Below are 17426 nucleotides of genomic sequence, written 5' to 3' on the forward strand. Positions count from 1 at the left end.
CTCTCTCCTCCATTAACTGACATATGGGCCCTCTTGAGGTAGACCCACATGTCATTGGCATAACTATTTACACTCCGAAGGACGGTATATCCTTGTAGTAGTACTAGTAGAATTGAGATTTAATGCACTTTCTTCCCCGTCTTTCACTCTTCTTCCTCCTCTCTTCCCCATCGTCGGCCGCACACCATTTCCCCCCGCTCACTGCTCGCCCGCCCGGGCCATCTTCCTTGGTAGCTCGCGCGTACCATATCCCCCCGCTCACTGCTTGGCCACACACGCCATCTTCTTCGCTCACCCGTGCGAATCCACTTCCCCGCTGGCTCGCAGGCACCGAAAACCCGAGTCACTCAGCGCCCTAAAAAACCCTATGGCAGAACCGACTGACACGCGGAGCCGTGATTGGAATTCCCTCCCTGATGTTCTCTTGGAGCAGATCTGTAATCGTATGGACCTGCTCAGCACCGTTCGTCTGGCTGCATGCTCGGTGTCTTTGTACCGTCTACTCGTCTGCAACCGGCCGGCTCTTTTGAAGACACCCTGCTTGCTGATGCCCGATCCTCGCAGGTGGCCCAGACACCGACTTGACGATCCTACGGAGGTTGCCGTGGTGCCCCTCGACATGCTACCACTACTCGTCCACCTGTCCTTCATGCACAGCCACTACTGGGTGGGCATGAAGGCCAACTGGATCGTCCTCATCCACCAATCCGGTAGTCCGTGGCGTCTCGTGGATATCTACACCCAGCGAGAGATCACCCTTCCATCATTGGATACCGCCGCCATCTAGTCTTGCGGCCCGTCAGACACTCATGCCTACTACGCACGAGACGCGTCGAGCTTTTGGCTCGACCTCTGTTTGCTGAAGGTTGTAATCTGTGAAGTGCCCACACCATCAGAAGACTACATGGATTATAATCTCATTGTTGTGCTCAACATGGGATTAGTCTATCTGGAATCCGGTTGCCATACATGGTTATGGCTCATCATCAATCCTCTTCAGCCAACATTTCTGTCTGATGCTATAGTGCACGATGGCATCGTTTACATGGTCGACGCACAGATTCGCTGCCTATACTGGTGGAATCTATCGTCGTGTAATTATTCTATCTCATCTCATCTTTACCTTATGAATACGACTTCCTGTTCATTGTTACAAATTTAGAATATATAGTATGTCTATAACCACATCATTGCTATATGTTCCTCTCATTTCCTAGATTTGTATGACCACACATGTTATTGTTAGAGTTGATATGAGAACAATTGGCATCTAATGATTGTTAGAATATATATTATGAGTATAACCTCATGATTGCTATATGTTACTCTAATTTCCAGGATTTTTATAAAACGCATGTTATTGCTTAGAGTTGATATGATAACTGTAGTAAGTGCTATGGTAGAATATGAGTAGGCCCTGTCATATCTGTTTTCCTCTCATTGTTACATGATGTTTGAACCATGATATATTGCTAGAATATGAAAGCCATTGGCTTTCTTTTTTAACTTGTGGTATGATTATGACCACGGCATTGCAATTCTCTGTCTATGATATGTGTCACTGTTATAATAATCTTAATTCCACACATACTCTGAACATGATTGTTTATTTTTGTCCTTTTGGTCTCCAATTTGAATTGTTGCAGCAGACGCAAATGCGCTGGCCTTCATGATTCCAGGACCTGGAATCATACCAGCCGATGGGTGGTGGTTTATCGCTCGTTCAGCTGACGGCGGTCATTTGATGCTCATTTGCATGTACCAAATTGACCAAACCATTTTATCAAACCACATGCAGTACAATGCCTGGGGCGTTCGTGACATTGATGGCTATGGCTGCTTCGTGTTCGAGAAAGATCCCAGCTCCGTTGGGCCAGGCGTATTCAACTGGAGGCGGGTTTACAGCCTCGGCAACCACTCCATGTTCCTTGGTCTCAATTGTCCGATCATCCAACCAATCATTGATCATATCACCGGTGATGATTACCGTGCTATGCAACTTCCATTCACCAAGGGAAACTGTGTTTACACATCATACCATGGGTTTCATGAATCACCATATCCAGAGATTCGTAGACACAGCTTGTTGCCAAATAATCTTTAATGTGTGAAAGGCATCAAGCTTCCATGCGATGGGTTGCTTTTGCAAACCCGACATGCGGCGATGTTGTTCATGCCAACAACAAATATGCACAACTTGATTCGTACTGATATCTAGACTGAGCCATGTATCCTGCTGCTGTAGCGTGACCCTCTTTTGTTGGATAGTATGTATTGTTGTTAGTTTGAAGCACTCCTCTAGTTTGAAGGATAGATACCTTTCTGGGATCAAGTGCATCCTAACTCACCTGCGTAGGATGTACTGAAAATGATGATGAAGATGCTGTGCAGAAGCCATATATATATATATATATATATATATATATATATATATATATATATATATATATATATATATATATATATATATATATATATATATATATATATATATATATATATATATATATATATATATATATAGAATAATATTCTGATCACTACCTGAACTGCCTGAGTAACGCGTCTGAACTTCCCTCTGTACGAACCCGACCTTCGGGCTATCTTCGCAACCGTGGCTTCCCCCGCGAATTATTCCTGTTAGTCGTGTTCTATATGATGTTAGTGTAATCTGCAAATGATTTTTAGCAACTAAATACCCGTTTTAAATAGGAATCTCGCTCATAGGCGGATTTTGCACTCGGGTCGTGATGCACTCGCGTTTTTTTTCAATTTTACTGCCTGAGTTGTTCGACCTGAACTTTCCCTTGTGCTAGGTTGAACATCCGCCAACTTTGCCCAAATGGGGCTTGCTATATACCGTTGGAAAGCTATGGACATCAGTATCATGACCCAATTTAAATTTTTGGCAAAATGTAAGCGGTTTAAGAGCAGTTTTGAAAACCGTTTTTTCTTTATACAAAAAACGTGAATCGTATTTTCGATCGCATTTCTAAACCGTTTATCGGAATGAGGCAAATTATATGGCATTGGAAAGCTGCTGCAAAACCGCTCCTTTCATATGTTGAAAGTTTTCTCTAATTCCCTACGGTTAATGAGTAATTTGGAAAAACATAAAATTTCATAAACCGAACAGCCGAGTTGGTATTTTCGATGCCATTTGTAAACAGCTAATCCAATTGAGGCAAATGATATGGCGTTGGAAAGCTTATGAAAATACGCTACTTTTTCATGTTGAAAGTTTTTTCTAATTTTGAACGGTTTGAGAGTAATTTAGAGAATGGTACAAGTTCCACCGAGTTCGTATTTTCGAGCTCATTTTTTAACCGTACGTCCAAATGCAGTAAATGATATGGCATTGGAAAGGTTGAACAAATGCGAAACTTTATAGTATATATTGTTTCTCCCAATTCTTTACGGTTTTAAGTCAATTTGGAAAATAGCTAAAAACGTATTTTCGTCGTAATTTCTACGAACTTTATCGGAATGGTGCAAATAATATACCGTTGAAAAGCTACGGAAAATGTGAAACTTTTCATGTTGATGGTTTTCTCTGATTCCTAGCTGTTTTAAAGTAATTTAGAAAATGGTGAGATCATTCATTCTGCCTTTATTGCGAAACAGAATCTTCGAAAATGCACCGCATGAAGAACTTGAACTTCTCGGCATGTGTGCTTGAACTTCACTCTGTTTTTTGCGTGTGTTTTTTTGCTCGTACCTCTCCATCCACTCATCGGAATTGAGCAAGTGATATACCGATGGAAAGCTACCGTAAACACGCAACTTTTCCGTGTTGATCAATTTTTCATACTCGCAACGGTTTTAGAAGTTTTTCACCTGAAATTCATTCAGTGTAGTAGTTGAACTTCCTGCTGTTTTACGTTGAACTTCCGTGACGTATTTTTGTTTGTAATTTTCTCATCCATTCGTCAGTGTTACACAAATGATATTTCTTTTGTACAAACCACTCTCACAATAATTTTTTTTTTCAATCGAGGACTTGAACTTATAACAAAAAAAATTGAGCATTGCCTTTTAATTCATTTATCTCATATTAAACACACACCATGTAGTACATGAACTTTTTTAAAATTGAACTTCATACTTTAATTTGGACTTCTAGCAAATACACGATGAAACCTCCTTTACAATAACTTCTGAACTTCCTGGGCTGACCACGTGAACTTCTAGCAAAAGCCTTTTTAGACTTTGTCTTTCTATTCTTTTTCTTTATATGAAACGCACTCTATGTAGTAGTTGAACCGTTGGTTGTCTTCAATTTGAACTTCTAAAACACTGATTGAAATAACCGTTAGAAATCCTAGGTTTTCATTTCATGAGTTGTTTAAAAAAATGATAAATTGGCCTTTTGTTTGTTTTAACATGTAAATCCTATGTTTTAATATACTCTGGACTTCTATGTTATTTTAATTTGAACTTCACCTTGGTTTGATTTTCTATTCTCGGTTAGAATCTGAGTTTTTAGTAAACATTGAACCGGTCTGTTAATTTAATTTGAACTTCTAGATTTGTTTGGAAATGGGGAAATCCATTTTTCTAATTACATTTTTGAATTTTTTTTGTTATTTTAATTTGACCTTCCATTTTGTGGATATTTCGATGTTGTGTTCCTTTTTTAGGGAACTTGTTGCAATGAAAAAATTTAGGTTTCATTTTATTACCTTTTCCTCATCTGAACTTTTGTGTTGGCACGCACCTACACACACACTCACATGGTTTTAACACACATCTAACCATCAAGATGTTCTAAAATTTGAACTTCTGAGTTTTATTCTTTTAATAACGAGAAAATTCTGATTTTTTTATAGGCATTGAACTTCGCCATTTTTAAAATTTGAACTTCTCAGTTTTTGGCTAGTAACGGGAAATTTTTATTTTTTTATAACCATCGAACCACTCCATTATTTCAATTTGAACTTCTATTTTTTAAATGGGGAAAATCATTTATATATTATTTTTTGAAAGGCTTTTTTAAGTTGAATTTTTTTGAACTTCTTCCTCCATTATTATTTTTGAGCTTCTACATTTGTATTTTTTGAACTTCTCATTTTTTATAATTGAACTTCTTGGTTTTGGAAATAAACAACGTACTTATCCGTTAGTTAAATTTCAACCTATATGTTATTTTTGAAAACGGGGAAAATCCATTTGGAAAAGAGGGTCACACGACCATCTTTATCATGCGGGGTTATGCAATGACCGGCACGAAGGCGTGCTCACTAGTGATACTTTCTTCCTTTTGTTCTCGTTTGAACTTTGTCTTTTTTTAATGATGAACTTCTCGCGTAATTTTTACATGGTTTTTCTCATGTGTTTTGAAGTGAGAGAGTGAATGAAATCTGCTCGTTGACCTCACTGAAGTTTTTGATTTGTTTGAATGTTATTTTTCTTCTTTATTGTCAAGTATTTCGTATTTTGAACTTTAACCGTTCTTGTTTTTTGACTCGTGAACCTCTTGTGAGTTTCGTTAAATCTTTTTTCCCTTTTTGTTGAACCGTTTTTCACGAATACCCATTGTTTGTCCAAATGGACCCCTCATATTTTTTTAAAGGATTTTTTATGCTCTTAACTCTCTATGTGTTTTGTATAAATGAGCACATCGATAATATTGTCTTCTAAATTTTTACGCAAACTTTTTCCTAGTACACATACATGACCTTCTCCCATATATTTATTTTAACTTTTTCCTAGTAAACGTACATGACCTTCTCCCATATATTTATTTTAACTTTTTCCTAGTACACGTACATGACCTTCTACATTTTAAGAAGGTCAGCAGCCGGGCAGAAAGAAGGTCATCTTTTGGTCTACTCTTCTCATTATTGAGTACTACTCTGCAGATGGTTTCATAGGTGTTCTCTCACGGACATTTAGCACAAACACCTGATGTTCTAGTACAAAAACAGCCGATTGAAAATCATTGAATTCTTTCCAGCACACAATTTCTTGTATACCACTTTCTTATATCCACCAAGTAGCAACAATACAGAAGAAACTGGACGCATGTTAATTAGCACCGACTGTTAAAATGAGCCGCCAAAACAGACACACGGACGTCCAGTATCACCACCGGCAGCCGTCCAAGTACAGCCCGAACAACAGCCGTCTAGTAGACCAAGTGCAGTAGCAGGACGCCTCTATACATAGTCGCCAACTCTCCATCTCGTTCGTCACCCACAACACAACAAGTCTGAGAGGAGCAGGAACTAGATAATCCAGGAACTAAAGTGTTGGTATAGCTTGCAGGATCGAGGGATAGCGACCCAAACAGCGAGCACACACACATCGAACTGAAGACACTGGCCAGGCCGGACTTCAGAAGCGGCCACACCTTACGCGCTACACCCGCATGATCAAGAGGTGCCCCATAGTGTAGCAAAGTAGCAGCAGGGAGCAGGCGACGGAGCCAGACGCATAACCGTGCACGACGACAGAACAGAGTGGTGTGGTTCACTGGATCCCGTGGCAGAGGAGACGCGTGTGGATACGAGCCGTTCACCCGGCGACGCTTGACAGTGTTGCAAATCCAAACTGACGCTCGAGGGAAGAGTGGGGAAGCACGGGGTGGTGTAGCTCGTGCGGTGGCTGCGCTGGGGATGCAGGGCCGCGGTGGCCTTCGATTCGAGCCATCCAGAGCAAGAGAGGAATCAAGTAGGAGGGCGGGTCACACCAGAAGGGAGGGCGGGTCACACCAGAAGGGAGGGCAGGCCACGCTGGAGCGAAGTGAAGGCCGCACCAGAGCGGTGAACCTCTCTCACACAGAGGCGGAGGGGAGGGAAGGCCACGAACGGCGGCGCGCGTCGCGGGGTGCTGTCGTCGTCGGGATCCCGGGCAGCGGCTGTAGGGATCATGGCGCGCGGGGGTTGAATCCTGGAGCGCAACTGCTTGGCGCGGCGGGCGCATGGAGAAGGTGCGGGCGGCGCGAGGTGGCACTCGTCGGCGGCGCGGCACGGTTGCGGTGGCGGGATCCAGCGGTTGGGCGCACGGCCGCGGCGGCGGGATACGACGGTTGGGGGGGTGGGGGGCAGGGCCACAACTACGGGATCCGGTGATTTGAGGTGGGGCAGGCCATGGGAGGCGCTTGGAGGTGAGGATGGGGGCGCGGCGGCGGGGTTCTCCGTGGAGGGCGTGCGCCGGCGTGGGGATCGGGGATCCGGGGAGGTGGCTCGGTGCGGGGCATGCGGGGGTGGCCGGGGAGGGAGGCGGCGGTGGCCGAGCCGGCCAGGGAGGGAGGCGGTGGTGGCGGCGTGATGCAGATCGTAGGAGAGGGGAGATGGGATCGGGGAGGGACAGGGATCCGGTGACATGCCCACAGGCAGTCACGCCGTAACATGCGGGCCGACAGCCGTTGGATGCAAGGGGGGCGGTCCAGATTAAATACTGTAGCGGAGAAACACTGTGGATGGTACTGTAGCGAAGAACACTGTAGAAGGGGTACTGTAGACAAAATACTGTAGATCCGACACTGTTTAGTTGAGATCTATCCGTTGATTCACGATCGGGCGGTCCAGAGAGGGGCGCATGTTACCATTACTGTTCATTGGTGACATGCTCACACCATGTCATTGGATCTCGATCCATCGGGGAGGGGAGTGGTCAGGGGTGGGTGGAGATTGTTTTTTTTTTCCTTTTTTTTGTCCAGCGTCGCCTCCTATATAGCACTGATCGTGATCCAAATAACTATTATAATCCTGAGATTAGAATAGTGCTTCAAGTGTATACTTGTTGGTGAAAGTGTTATCCAATGGGAATTATATTTTGTATTACTCATGTAGCCTACAAAGTCTGTCGCACAGCCTTGTAACTTCTTACCCCATTTCTAAATTTGTACTAGTCCTCTATACCGTATATTGCGCTACTCGTACTACTACCTCCCTCCTGGTTTACTGGTCCCCTTCGTAATTTGTGTCAAATTTTGACCATAAATTTCACTGACTAAATGTTAATGCATGTCACAAAAAATTATATCGTTTCATTCGTATTTGAACAAAGTTTCCAATGGAATAATTTTCGGTGACATGCATTGACATATTGTTAGTTAAACCTATGGTTAAAATGTGACACTAAATACGACTAGTAAGTAGTACAGTAGCAGTACTAGTATAGGTCGGTCAAATTATTCATCATGTCCTCACATTGAATTGACGTGACAACACGCTGCGCATGAGGTGACACAAGAATCATGGCGGCGTGTTCGTGTATTGTGGACTTCAGATTTGGAGTACTACCACTTATCTGTCGAAATCTTTCATCATTCACTTAAAACAGTCGATTGATCATACATTGAGTACCATATAACTAGAACTAACCGATGCAACTCCAAGAAGGATTGGCCGGTGCTGCCGGCTGGCGTGAAGTTCGATCCCACGGATCAGGAGCTGGTCGAGCACCTTGAGGCCAAAGTGAGTGCTGACAGCGCGAGATCTCACCCTCTCATCGATTTGTTCATACCAACCATCGACAGCGAGCACGGCATATGCTACACCCATCCTGAGAAACTTTCAGGTAAGACACCGATGGGCCGTCTACTTCCACAAACATATTCCTTTGTTTATAGCTCTATTTTTCTTTTTAGACGCAGATCTAGTGAAGCAATTACAATTTGACAGTTAATAAAAAGTGAAACAAGTGACTGCAACATGCCAAAATGTTATGAAAATGCCAACTACGTACAATAAAACCTGTATTCGACAATACTGCAGGTATCACACTGAGTGGCCTATGCAAGCATTTCTTCCAGCGCAATTCCAGGGCGTTCAAAAAGGGCACATGGATGCATCGCAAGATACAGTCGGAGTGCGGCATGCACGCGATGTGGCACAAGACCGGCAATACCTTGCCAGTGATGGTTAATGGCCGGCAGACGGGCAGCAAAAAGGTTCTGGTGCTGCACACCAACAAGAATTTCAACCATTCCCGCAAAAAAAAGAACTTCGACCAGCAGAGGACCAACTGGGTGATGCACCAGTATCACCTCAGGGACCTGGAGCAAGAGAAGGAGCGGGAGCTGGTCCTCTGCAAGATTTTCTACCAGACGAATACTAGGGCCAGGACTAAAATGATTATAAGTTAGTTTGGTATTGGTACTTTTACTACCTTGTCGTCCGCAAGTTGGTATTGCTACTAACGATCTTTCGGTACAAACTTGGCATTTGCTTCCAACCATCATGCCGAGGGTCGACGTGAATATAAAGCTGAATCATTTGTTTCGAAACAAATTTTCAGGCACCTGATTTTTATTTGATGGGTAGCATAAGCACCTGCCGTTCAAATTCCCAGTTCTCCAAATTTTTCGAAACAAGTGCATGCACTTACGATCATATGAAAAAACAATATACCTGATGCATCCCAGTTATCAGTCTGTACTTGCACAATTCTCTTATTTATTGAGCAGGTATATTGTTTTTTCAGGTCGAGCAAGTTTCAACTGGGCTGTAGACTGCCCAGGCTTGGTTTCGTTTTAACAGGCCTAGCCCATGACGACAACGGGGCACAAACATCTAGCAGGTATCTACTGGCCTCTAGCTCGCCAACGTTAGTTATATTTTGTATTACAACATCCGCAGGCAGTTTTTTTTACTGAATCAAACACACAGCCCAGTTCTATTTTCCTCTTGAAACGCCATGTCCTACTTCCGTTTTCTAGTCTCTACCTATAGTTTTACTAGTTCATATACACGTATCATTATATTGAAAATACATAAAGTTCCCTTTTCATATTTACATCCTTATTTTTGTTGTTGTTTTCCCTCCCAGCGCTGATTTTTTACCACTAGTTTTCTCTTAAACCAACTCAATTGTCCCACGTCTTGTTTGCTTACAAAAACAAAATGATCTTTTTTGGCAAATCAATAATTTCTTAAAAAAATGTTTATAATTTCGGGATTACAACAGTTCGGACTCCACCGAAATATGCAAAATAAGGTTAAACTTTTTGACCGTGGTCCCGTGCAGAAAATGGGCTGCAATAAATTACTTAAGAATTAGCAAATGGGCTGCAAATTATTAAAAAATAGCAAATGGGCTCTATGTTGTCTGCCACAGATTTGGAGGCTGACTTGTGAGCCTACTAAGTTCATGCGTACACAAGGTTTCTCAAAAAAAGAAACTTAGTCAACAATCGACTCTACCAGCGTCAGACCGTTAGATGTCAATCTAACGTCAATCGTGCTTCTCAAGTCTCTGATCTTCCCGCTCCAGCCGCCCAAACCAGCGCCGGTGGAACCGCCTGCTCCCGCCTCCCGTGGCCGACTGTGCTGCCGGGCAGGCCTCACGGCCCCACCATACTCGCATGCCTGGCCTGGCTATCCCTCTACTCACCCACACCTCCTGTTATTTTCCGGCGACGGCAGCCGAACCAATCAACCCTCGTACTCCTCACCGCGTGGGCAGCCACTGCCGTGTCTTCCCCGGCTCCGTGTCGTTCCCTTCGGGCGTGGTCCACCGCCCTGGTGCTCTCGGTGCGGCGTGGTGAATGAACGACATCCATTGGAAGTGGACTGTACGTGGAGAGACTGATAGTTGGGTCCACGGCCGCACACAAGGAAATGCCTCCTTATTACGCGCAAAATAATGATTCCTCCACCTGACATCTGGGACCAATCGAAAGGGCCTCTGTATTTCGCGAAAAAAATGTTCCCGCCACTGACAGCTCGGACCCACCAGCTATATCTTCGCACGCAAGGAAGTGCTTCCTTATTACGCACAAAAAAATGAATACTCCCCCTGCTAGCTGGGACCCACCATACGGGCGGCTGACTTGTGGGCCTACTAACATGACGGGGATGGAGGGCTTTGTCAACTTAGTCAATATGAACGATTCTATCTCCAGCGACCGTACGATGTCCATCCAACGGCCGTAGTGCTTCTTCAACATCTGGTCTTCTTGCTCCAGGCGCCCAAACAAGCGTCGGCCGTGCCGCCTGCTCCTGTCTCCCATGTCCGGCTGTGCTGCCGCCGCTGGCCATTCCATCCCTCTATACTCACCCACACCGCATGTTATTCTTCGGCGATGGCAGCCTCATACCACAGTCGAAGCAGTGAACCCACGTACTCCCCTCCGCGTGGGCATCCACTGCCGCGTCTTCCCTGGCTCCGCGTCGTCCTCTTGCTAGGCCTCGTCGTCATCCACCGCCCTGGTGCTCTCGGCGTGGCGTGGTCAATGTGGTCAACGAACGACTTCCATCGGAAGAGTACTGTACGTGGAGAGGCTGACATCTGGGTCCACGACCGCAGCAAGGAAATGCCTCCTTATTACGCGCAAAAAATGATTCCTCCACCTGGCAGAAGGGACCCACCGGACGGGCCACCGTATTTCGTAAAAAAAAAACGTTTCCCCCCTGACTGCTAAGACCCACCAGCTACATCTTCGCACGCAAGGAAGTGCGTCCATATTACGGGCAAAAAAAATGATTTGCCCCTGTGCTGGGACCCACCAGCTACATCTTTGCACGCAAGGCTTGACAGTCGGGACCCACCTGGTCGAAGCGTATGTAGCGTTGTCATTCTGGTCACGAACGTGTACGCACATACGATCGGTCTGTCTGTAGGCTGCAGCGATGAACAGTGGCCGTGTAAGGAAGGGCACGTGTCGTAGTAGAGGCGCGCACGTAGCATGTACACGTACGTACAACGGCCGGGGTGCAAGAAAGTAAATACGGCCATGTACGTACATACGGGCGGGGTCTCGAATGCCTACTCGCGCATACGTACGGCTAGGGCTCGTGTACATGGCTGGGTCGGAACGGAGAAACTGCGTCGTCGTCGTGTTCATGTGGAGGCAATGGCATACGTCCAGTTCATCGGGAGGCAACGGAACGCGTGCTGTTCATCGGGAGCCAACCGGCTTGGACGGAACAGCCGATGGAAACGAGACCTGGCGTACCGCAGAACGGAGGAAACGGCCTTGTGTTCGACCGGCCACGGTCGAAACGGGATCCTGTTCATCGGGAGGGGTCTGGCGTACCGCAAAACGGAGGAAACGGACCTCCTATGGTCGAAACGGGGTCCTGTTGATCGGGAGGGGTGTGGCTTACTGCAAAACGGAGGAAACGGACTTGTGTTGGAGTGCTACGGTCGAAATGGGGGTCCTGTTCATCGGGAGGGGTGTGGCGAATCGCAAAACGAGACTCCACATGATATTGTTCATCTCCACCGTCAACTGCCTCCACGGGCTACTGTTCATCCACCGTTGACTGCCTCCACGGGCTACTGTTCATCCACCGTCGACCTCCTCCAACCTCCACCTGCGACTGTTCATCCACGGGCTCCTGTTCATCCAGCCTCCACCGCGCGCTCCTCCACCGGCAACTGTTCAACCAGCCCTCTCCACAGGGTCCTGTTCAACCTCCCCTCCACGGGCTACTGTTCATCTAGCCCTCCACCGGCTACTGTTCAACCAACCCTCCACAGGGTCTTGTTCATCCAGCCCTCCACGGGGTCCTGTTCATCCACCACCCAACCGGCTCGATCGATCGGGGTCCTGTTCATCCAGCGGCAACGGCCTCTACTACCTCGGGGGTCCTGTTCATCCAACGCCCCACCGGGAATTGTTCATCCAAACCCCCAACAACGCTCACTGTTCATCCAGAGGCAGCATCGACCGGCTTCAGTTAGCAGTAGTAGCGAAGGAATCACTCGGGTTTAGTTAACAACAAGGGATCAATCGATCGCTCGGGTTCAGTAACGCGTAGCCTGCAGTGCAATCGCTCGGGTTCAGTTAGAGCCCAACGCCTCACACACACGCGCGTACGTACGAGAGAAACGCGCATCGCTCGGCCCCGACCACCCACCGTAACCGGGAACTCCCCAATATTTTCCTCGCCCTCGCTTCTACCACGGGTTTTTCCGTCATGGACGGCCCAAAGAATGTCATGCAGCTGCATCTCCGGCCCGCCCAGGACGAAAAGCCCATTTTCTGTCATGTTTTTAGTCATAGAAGTAGGACCCCACCACATCTATGATGATACCGGGTTTTGTCGCAATTATCGTCATAGAAGTGTCATAAGTATCACAGAAAAAATTCGTTCGGCCCAAAATGTCACGGATGTGTCTTTTTTTAGTGGGTGTGCCAATGGATTCAGAAACTTGTCTGAAAAGCAGCCGCAAATGATGTTCTTTGACTTTCTGATAAAGGCGAGGGTGTCCCGATCTTTCGATGAGATGATAACTATCGATTTGGTGGAGTCGACTTTGACAATCCGACTACAAACGTGCACGACGTTGCGCCTTAGCAATCGCTAAACCAATCTCCTGAGGTTACTGACGATGCCGGAAGCACGATCAGCCTGACCATGAATGTCTATTCCTGCAAGCAATCGAACAACGAGCAAGAATATGATAAAGCAATCTGAATATTGCGAATATATATATGAAGTATTGATAATGGTGGGGATCCGTAAGCGGTCTTGGTCTGGTCGTTGGACACAAACGAAGTACACGAAGTTGCAATGGCTAACTATTAACTAAACAAATCCCAAGCAAAAAGCTACTAGATGGATCTACTTATATAGGAGCAAGGGATGGAGGCCAAGGAGGTGGGAGGATGTCCCAAGGCAGCCTAAAACCAACCCTAGGTGATGAGGACATCAATACCATTGTTACACCCACAACCCCTGCTGTTATACATACTGGACCAATTACTAGAGCTCGCGCACGCCAATTAAATTACCAGGTACTTTCGTTTCTTGGTAATGATTCTAATGTTCATGAGAATATGATGCTGCCTAAATTGGATACTTTTGTTTTGCTTACAAATGAAGGGCCTAGCTTGGAGAAGGATGAACATTGGAGCAAGAACAAGCATGGAGATGATGGCATGCGCAAGGGGAACAAGAACGGAGTTACAAGTGATGATTTCAGGACGTTGAAGCCACCATAATGCGTGCATGAAACCTCGGACGAAATATACAAGATGCTACTCCATAACTTTCATCCAGAGGCTATTCTAGGTGCTGCGTCACCTTATTATTGGGCCAGGCCCATTTAATTTCGAAATACTTGAGTATAGGCTGTTTTTAGAGTCCGTATGTGTGGGGAAACAAGAGATAGGGTTGGTTTCGGACCCCTTCCCCAAGGGCCACGAAATTCCCCCCTCTTCCTCCATATATACAACCCTTAGGGCGTCGTTTAGACTTTGGGTTTGTTTAGCTTAAAGTTCGCCATAGCCGCAACTTCGCGTACTTCGTTTGTGTTCAACGACCAGACAAAGGCATCACAGAACCCCACCTTGATCAATAAAGCTTTCATCTAGATATTCGCAATATCTAGATTGCAATCTCAGTTTCTTGCTTGTTCTTCGTTTGCTCGCAGGAAATAGAGCCTTGTGGTCAGGTTGATCGTGCTCCGGTGTGGTCAATAACCTCTCGGAGTTGGTTTAGCGATTGCTAAGGCGCGACGTCCTCGCACGTTCGTAGTCAGATCGTCAAAGTCGACTTCCACCAAAGCGATATCCATCATCTCATCGAAAGACGGGACACCTTTGCCTCTATCACTAGGTCGTACAAGGTTCATGGGCCCAAGTGGAGGTGATGCAACACCTTTGGACTTGTTGTTTGACTCGGATTCTGCTGCAGCATCATATCGTTTCGTCCATATCTCAACGCTCCGGACGAATTTAAAGGTGAATCCAGTTGGATAGGAAAGAGGACAAAATCTACTTTCCAACAAAAAAATAATCACCCAATTCGGAGTCCGTATGAAAAAGTTGTTGGCATTTTGAGTCAGGTATGTCTGTGCAGTCCGAATCTGAATCCAGAACGTGAGAGACTTGGACTCTATCTTCTCTTGGCCCAAAAGTGACGTGAGTGGACTTTTTGAACATAACCTAAACTTCTTCTTTTCCCCTATCTTCATATGTGGATTGTACAAATGTCCCATACACCTGCAATTAGACAAAACACAAAAGTGTGTGAAGTATTTTTGTTCTGGATAACATAAATAGATTATTGAATAGTTTGCACTAGAAATTACCTAAAAAATATGCATGTATGCAATATTTTTGGTCGTATCCAAGGTAGTCATGTCCTCATCATCCTCCCCTTCTTGAAAATAAAGCCGTCCTCGGCGTTGCTTAATCTGAAATGTGGCTAACAAAAGAGACAAGGTGTACATGTTGTATATGTATATGTCATCCATTTTTACTTCCCGTGGATTTTGCACATATGACACATGTATACATGAGTAACTTTCATAGTTAATAAAATATAAAGCCAAAATATTATCACAAGAAGTAGAAGGCATGAAAGTATTGCAACTCAGTTTGCACATATAAGTGAAGCTCTTATTCATATGAAAAGATTGACAATATTCATCATTAAACCATCCCAACATTGGTGAATAAACCTTACTTGCATCAAATTTACATGCTACAACATGCTTAAATAAGCAAACATGCATTAAGTCATTTGACACAGAATCATCACCAAGATTAGAGGTCATATTAAAATGATTAAACATTGGTTCTTTTGCATCAACAGTTAATTCATTGGGTGCACTCAAAATTGTTGGTATTTCAGTTGTTTGATCACATGACGCATTCATGACAGTAACATGATTCTCTAAAATAGGTGATGCGCTCAAATCAACAGGTAACTCAACACATGATGTATTCAAGTTAACTAGGCATGCATCATTCTCATGTGAAGTTATATCATCAACACCTTTACAGTTACCTTGTCGCAAAGATGTAGCTGATGTAGATACGGATGATGGCAATGTACCATACTCTTGAGATGATGTCGCGCTCACAATCTGAGGTGTGGCTGCTCTAGTAGGTGCAACGGTGGAGGAACCAAGCGGTGGTGATGAGCATGAACTAGAATAGTAGTTGTTGTAGTCACCCAATGCATCCTCCTGTAACTGTCTCTCAAAGGTACAAGCACGAACATACATACCAGTAATGCAACGAGGAATATACTGAAATCGTTCCTGAATATCATGGTTCAAACCACCAAAAAATCTATTCATTGTATCATCCTCAGATTCTTCTATGTCACAATGATGCATATAAGATATGAACTCTTGGTAGTAAGCATGAACAGTGTTGTTGCCTTGTTTGAATTGTTCAAATTTGCGAAGCAATTCACGATGATAGTAAGGAGGAAAAAATTGTTGTCTCATTACATCTTTCAAATCTTTCCAAGTTGTGGGTTGGTTATCAATGTTTTTCTTACAATGCACACTCCACCAAACAGAAGCAAAACCAGTAAATGCTCTAGTGGCAGCTCGTACTCGCTCAAGTTCAGAAAAGTCATGGTGACTAAAAATTTGTTCTACTTCAAGCTCCCAAGCTAGATAAATAGCAGGATTAAATCTACCCTCAAATGACGGTAAAGAGATAATCTGACCATGTGCTTGTGTGTGTTGTCCCAACTCTCGTGATGGTGATGATGTGTCTGTCGTCCAAGAACTTCTATCTCCAGAACCTGTCATGATTAGTAGAAACAAGAAACACAATTCGAGAATAATGTTCCGATGAACTACTAGAATGTGGTTGTAAAGTGCTCACAGTAAAGCAAATATCAATATCTTACAAGTTCTTACCATGTGGCAGGTGGTGACAGGCAACCAGCGGTGTCAAATAACTCCGAAGATTGTGTAAAGAGATTGCCAGGGAAACGTGCATATACACGGTGTAGAAATATGTGGAGCTGGGTTGGCTATATATGGTAGCAAAAGATTAGCAATAATCAATTCAAAGATGCAATGTTGAATAAACGCTCAACGACGGTACTGTGCTGGTCCTAGGCTAGACCGGACTAGAGACGCAAGCCTAGAACACTAATGAGGTCACGGCGTAGCACAACTAGCATCAATGAAGGATACTAAGTAGCTCTGGACAGCAAGATATAAGTGAAGATCACAATGGCAGTAAAGATAATGATGAAAAACAACTGCCAAGCAGGATATACAACAACTCTCTCTCCAACTTTCCTTTTGAAAAGTTTGAGCCAATTTTCTGATAACTTTTTTCAAAGAATGCTACTAACTCAAACTTTCTAATGCAAAAAGAATCACTCAATTCCGAGTTGATATGAGGAGTCAAAAAATTCTGAAAATGGCTTGAAAAACTGGAACAAGCTGTGTTCGCGAACTTCGGAGTGCAAAAACACCTATTTAAAAGCCGATTTTGAGGCATCAAATATTGAACTAGCTTCTGCAACTATTTAGATGCGGCTCATCGTTAGCTTTCATTTGAGTACTCGCGGAGCCAAAACGGACTTCGTATGAGGAAGTTATGCCTGTTTTACTAAACAGTGCACAAAACAGATTCCAATCCGAATTCAACTACGAGATTGAGTCTAGATATATCCGATTTTTGTTTTTTTCTTCTCTTTTTTTTCCTATTTTTCTTTTTCTTTGACTTTTCTTTTACTTTTTTTCTCTGTCTTTTTTTTCTCTCTCCC

This window comes from Aegilops tauschii, chromosome 5 (assembly GCF_002575655.3).
Source record: "Aegilops tauschii subsp. strangulata cultivar AL8/78 chromosome 5, Aet v6.0, whole genome shotgun sequence".
Classification (NCBI taxonomy): Eukaryota; Viridiplantae; Streptophyta; class Magnoliopsida; order Poales; family Poaceae; genus Aegilops; species Aegilops tauschii.